A 6,285-nucleotide genomic window follows, 5' to 3' on the forward strand; every position below is an offset into this window, starting at 1 on the left:
GATCCCTTTCAAAATTCATATACTCGCTTTGCTCCTCATTCATTTTGAAGGCCTACTGAAAATGCTGTGAGATTCACAGCATCAATATCTTCATCCTGGAATGAGTTGGAAATGAGAGCCTACCACTTTTTAAGATTCTGCAAGATAGATGAATTGAAAACTTTGCTTTTCATTTCACGTTGGAATTGAAAGAAATTTGATTTTTACAATAAATTTAGTTATGTAAGGTGCATTCATTTCAATTGTATCCTGTGTCAAAATGCAGTTTCAACCTTAATAAGACGGAAAAACATGCCTAGCATCTGCAAGGGTAAAACATCAAGTTTCCTTTGTCTATCTCAAGATGTAGATTCCTCTTTTGACCATTTTGTTACTCTGTATTAAAAATTCATCTCAAGATTCTCAATCAGTTTCGAATCTTTCTTCAATACAAAGTTCCCAATCTGTATCTGAGACTTAATCAAAGCTTCTTCAAAGTCTTTGAATAGCGTTCAGGTATTCTAGTTTGCTTACATCTGAGTTGTTCAAGAATCATATGATAACAAATACTTATATAAGTAAAATAAGAAAAATAAGGTATTTATACTAGTATATCGTAAGAATGGGCATCTACTCTCAGGGCAGGCTATGCCTACTTAAATGAACTTTTTAGCGACAGATCCTTCGCGAAACAGTAAAAGTAGAAGGGAAAGCCACCGAGAGTCACGCTTAATCCCAAATAATGCAGAACTTTTTACTAAAAGAAAATTTTCCTATTCATCGCAGATCAATTCGCCTGAGGGGTTAAATGTTCATTAAATTCTGATCCTACTTTTTTCCCCCAAATTTCCTTATTACGCTTCTTTATAAAATACCAGTTACATTAACCTCATTAACCATACTTTATTTTTTCTTGCGATACAAAAAGCAAACTTGTATCTCTTCTCGATAAGGTTAACCTAAGAAGACACCCACGAGCGGTTAGCAAAGCGGCAAAGTTACTGCGTTTAAGGATTTAACCGCTACGGACAAGTAGTTCTGAATAAATATTTGCAAGTAAATTGGAAACAGTTAAACAATACTATCTGTTAGATAGGGCTAACTATTACACAAGGCTAAATGTTACGACGATACTAGCAGTTGTTCTACCATACCCGTACTAGCTGGGTTAGTCAAAGCTAGATGTTGGGAAATATTAAGCAGTTAAGACAGTAGAAGCATCTAGACAAGACTAGATGTAAGAATGTACTAGATTTTAGTTAGAGAAAACAAACTTCTAGACAAGACTAGATATTGAACAATACTAAGTACTACTGAACTAGGATTATTAGATCTTGATGATATGATGACGTCGTAGAATATAAGATAACATTTATTGCGAACATCTCCAAAGAAAGTATCCCTCTTTTACATTTACTTTTTGCTCACTCGAATTCATTTTATTATTAAATGGTTTAATATTTATTTAGGACTAGTTCTTTAAATAAAGATTTGAAATTAAACTCATACAATATTATATAAGGTTGTAGTAGAAGAAGGAAAAAAAAGGTTAGATTGTAAATATTTAATCAGTTTGTACAACAAACTGGTACGGGCATTCTTACACAATTTAGTTCAACAACTTGAAGAAGTATTTATATACATTTGGAAGGAGAGGATGTTTGCAGTATTATTGGTTGGAATGTTAGAAGTAACTGGTGAAGAAAGATGGCTGAGCGGAGAAGGACAGACCAGACTGAAGTGAGACGGCAGGCAGAGAAAACAGAGATTTCATTGTGAACAAATAAATTAGTGCGAGAACGAAATGTTTACCCAGTTGTTGGGTTCCCTCTTAATAGATCAACTGCCGTCGATATTTAGTGTGAGAATGTTAACGGATGCTCGTCTACAGCTTCAAACAGGAAGTATAAATGGGAAGTAGATTAAAGTAGGCACAGGAAACGTTAGAAAAAAGAAGAAGAAGAAGAGAGTTAAGGAGAATGAAGGATGCTGGTTTTGCGCAGGAAGGCGGGTGCAGGAGTAATAAATGTGGCTTTAACATCTCAAGAGATGTTAGTGCTTCTACTTGGTTTAGTAAACTCAAGGTATGGGAAGCAGCAAGGTGCTTGTCTGGATTCTGGATTCAGCAGACTCTTTTTTTTTTTTATCAATTGTCTTTTCGCTACCTAGTCTTTTACCACTTGCATGTGATTGCGCCTTTAAATGTCACATGAAGATCGCTGGGCTTTTTTAAGAGATCGCTCTCGTTTGAAAATAAAAACGTGAATACTAAACTCATTCTTTAAGTATAGTTTGACTGGAAAGATCGAGATTTCTGCTTCAAAGTATTAATATATAAGCCGTACGTGGATTGAACACATAGAGTCGCCTGAATTTTTAGTTACGATTGCAAAATTAATGGAAAAATAAGGAATTTAAGTGGAACTATTTTTGACTAACGTATTTAATTCGAATTGATATTATGAAGGTCTTGATACCGTATATTTTACTCAAATATACTCTCTTTTGAATCACCATTTCATCAGCACGAATTTAACAAGAACTTTATTGAAAAATCTGTCATACACAGGTTATAGATTTAAACGTACCCAAAGAGAATGATCTACAAAGTTTAAAAGGAAATCGTGAGTGCCTCTTTTGAGAAAAGCCTCCCTAAAATTAAAAAATAAAATACTTGTATATTAAGTAATGTGGCACTTCCATTTGCCAGATGTTAATAAATAGTACTTTGGTTTCCTACAATTTTTTACTTTCGAGTTAGGACGTTCAAAAAGATCAATTTGTAAAAACCACCTCTGAAGACCTCAAAACGGAGGTTTTTGGAGGGAAAAAAAAGAAACTTCGAATCAAAGATCTTGCTCGCTCGCAACTCTCTAACCCAGAGAAAGATGGTATAATTAAGAAATTTATATTATGACGTAACATATTGTTATGAAGTTTTGTTAGCGAATTGCTTTAATTCATTTAAATTTCCTCATTTTGCTTATTATAGAGTTTTAATTATTAACACACATGATAAAGTTAACTTAGTTTGAACTTTAATGTCAGTGATAAGTAAGCATGCTCTTCTAGAAGCCAAAAGACTTAATTTAATCTAACTTAACAACACAAACACAACTTTACCCAAAATCTACTTGTGCTATCTGACTACAGACAGTTGATTTTCTTGTGCAATTTTGTTTTAGTTGATCCACAATTAGTTAATAAGATGAAATTAGCTGAGAACTAACTTAACGGAGTCTTTTTCTAACTTCTGTTATGTCTTTCGTTCTAAACGAATATAATTAGTTTGTAATCGCTAAATAATGAGCTAAATATTACGCTAAAATTTAGCGAAGAAATTTCAATTTCATTCCCTAATTAATTTTAATCTCTTATTAAGTGATTCGTTCACCCAAACCACTAAAAAGGGGGAAAAAGCAAAAATATTGGCTTGGAAAATACAAGTTCAGCATGCACAGACTTTTCAAAGTTGAGTTTCAACTATTTTGGAACCATCTGTTCAAGTAATTTTACGGGTAACACCCCAGATAGACTTAAAGTTAACCCAGACTTCTTTACAAGGCAACTAAATACTGTATAAGGTATCCTGAAGAATATAGAAGGGAGAGCAGTGCATCTAAAATCAGGTATGCTGAATACACTTGCAAGTTAAAGTACCAATAGCTTTATACTCGTTACGAGATTTGGAAAAATGGAAGGCGCAGTAACTGCTTCAAACACGAAGAATAAATGGAAAGTAGATTAAAGTGAGAGCATGTTTGGACAGGAAACGTTAGAAAACGAAGAAGAAAGAGAATTGGAGAGAATAAAAGTTGCTGAGAGAATAAAGGATGCAATTAAGTAATTCGCAAAATAATAATGTTTAAATTATACAATACATTCATTTTAGAATTCTATATCCCATAATAATTTCCATTCCTCTTTGTCCAGTGTTGAAGATCATATGAAGAAATAAGAAGATAGGAGTGTTTAGTCTTTAAACGGATACAAAATCCTAGAACAGACTTACTGTGGGACATGTTGAGCCAATATTACTTGTAACAACTCCCATTTCCGGTCGTACCCATGGCCCTGATCTAAGAACAACATTACTGATTACCCCGGTTAGTGAGGTCGACAACTAACCAATCCGTCTTAGTTATACTTGCTTGGTTGCTTGGAAGTTTCGGCATAACCTCGTTCTAGCCTTGGCTCTACCACGTTATTCCCCACATTGGCGTGAACTACTTCTTCTCAACTCGTCTAAAAGTGATGCCTAGACATCAACAAAACTGGTATATACTACGGCCTTCTCCTATTTAACTGGTATATGCCTTATTATAACATAAGTAATTAGTTAAAGTTTGATAATTAGTTGATTAATTATATTAATTCGAAAGATTAATAATTATTACTAAAACATAAATGAAATTTACATAAAATCTTCTCTAGTATTTTAATAATTTCTCTTGTTATATCTTATTTTAACTGGATTTTGCTTTAATTCTGTAGATCAAAGTAACATCGCTAATTTTCTTAATCGACACTGATGTTAGGTTCTTCAAGGATAGCCAGGCTGCAATTAAAGCTCTGGCCTCTCCTAGTAGGAACCAAATTTCGGTCAATTCTTGTCATGCTGCTCTCAATTTGTTAGGAGCTTTGAATACTGTTTCGGTTGCTTGGTCTCCTGGTCATTCTGGGATTCCGGGTAACGAACTTGCTGATAAAACAGCAAAGGAAGGAGCTGCGTTGATAACAATGACTCCTCAGCCCATTATCCCTGTATCCTATCGACGTTGTAGAACAGAGGTGGAACAGTGGATTTTGAAAGAACATCGCAAACGGTGGAGATTCCGAACTGACTGCCGCCAGGCTAAGGAAATCCTTGGCCTGTCAAGAACGGATATGGTTGGTTTTAGCAGGTCCCGGATCCGCCAGTTGGTTCAGGTGTTGAGTGGACATGCGAATTTAGCATATCATCTTTTTAAATGTGGCCTAATCCAGTCGCCAAATTGTGCTGGCTGTGGTGAGTCAGATGAAACTGTGAGGCACTTCGTTGAGGAGTGCCCAGTTTATTCTAAAACTAGATTCCTCGTCTTCGGAAGGTCAAATGTCTCCCTATCGGAGATTGTAGCATCTGGTAATTTCAACGAACTTTCTAGGTTTATTCAGTGCACTGGACAATTGAGTCGCCATGCTCCGTAGTGTCCTGCTACTACTTTATTAGTTTATTATATTAGGATCTGGCAACTTTTAGCCGGATTTGTTTTTAAACCCCGGCATCTCTTATGAGATGAGGGGTGGGCGGGGAACAATGGGCATCAGGATTGCCTGCGTTCCTTCCCCTTATTTTGGTGGAACCGCCCGTCTTGTACAATCTAATCTAACATCGCTAATTAAGTAACTGGATTCGTGAAATTCGCTATAAAAAAAATGTAAATTACATTTCCCGACAGAATAACATCTGAAATAAATGTATATTTTACTAACTTTAAATTATTCTTTAAACTATAATTGTAAAATGTCAAACAAAAAACTATTAAATTTTCATTTTGCAAATATGATTTAAGCAAAATTGCCGACTATTCAGGAGACATCATTCCACTATTCAGCATGGTCACCCTCGAGCAGAAGGAAAGTTGCTCGGCTGTCATCCTGGATGTAAAGCAAGGTTTCGATCTAGTTTGGCATTCTGGACACTCTCTCTGGCAGTTACTTTCAGGTAATGGTTGGAGCTTTATTTAAATCCTTTTTTTTGCAGGGCGGAAGCAGGTGTCCAAGGGAGTATTCTGTGTCCTCTACATTTCATGGCTGATAACACTGCTATCCTTTCCTCTAATCCTGACCCAGTAATCTCCCACAGAAATATGTAGACTTGGATGTTTTGAAGTTAAGAATGGTTTCGTTAAAGATAGATGGAACAAAAGTTTCGGCATATAACTTCCACTCTTTGCCAGCTAACACTTCTCTCCCAATCTTAGATGTCGTCAACTACCTTGGGGTGTTCATCGATAAAAGACTAACATAGAACCCTCAGACTCAACTTGAGCGACACGAAATGGACACGCGATACAGAAAGCTCCAGACACTATTAGGACAAACTTGTCTTGTACAACAGCTTACTATAACTAATGTGGAATCTAGCTATGGGGTTCCGCCAAGCGCAATAACCTCCCAAGAAACCAAAACCATGCAATCTAAAATCCTTCGCAACATTATCAATACTCCCCTTCTACGTCCATCCAAAACGAACCACAAAGAGCTCAATATTCTTTTCCTGTCCAACATAAACTCAATTCTCTGTGAGAAAGTGGAACAACAATC

Source organism: Rhodnius prolixus, unplaced genomic scaffold (genome assembly GCF_049639745.1).
Source record: "Rhodnius prolixus isolate KJV_2025 unplaced genomic scaffold, Rpr scaffold_8, whole genome shotgun sequence".
Classification (NCBI taxonomy): domain Eukaryota; kingdom Metazoa; phylum Arthropoda; class Insecta; order Hemiptera; family Reduviidae; genus Rhodnius; species Rhodnius prolixus.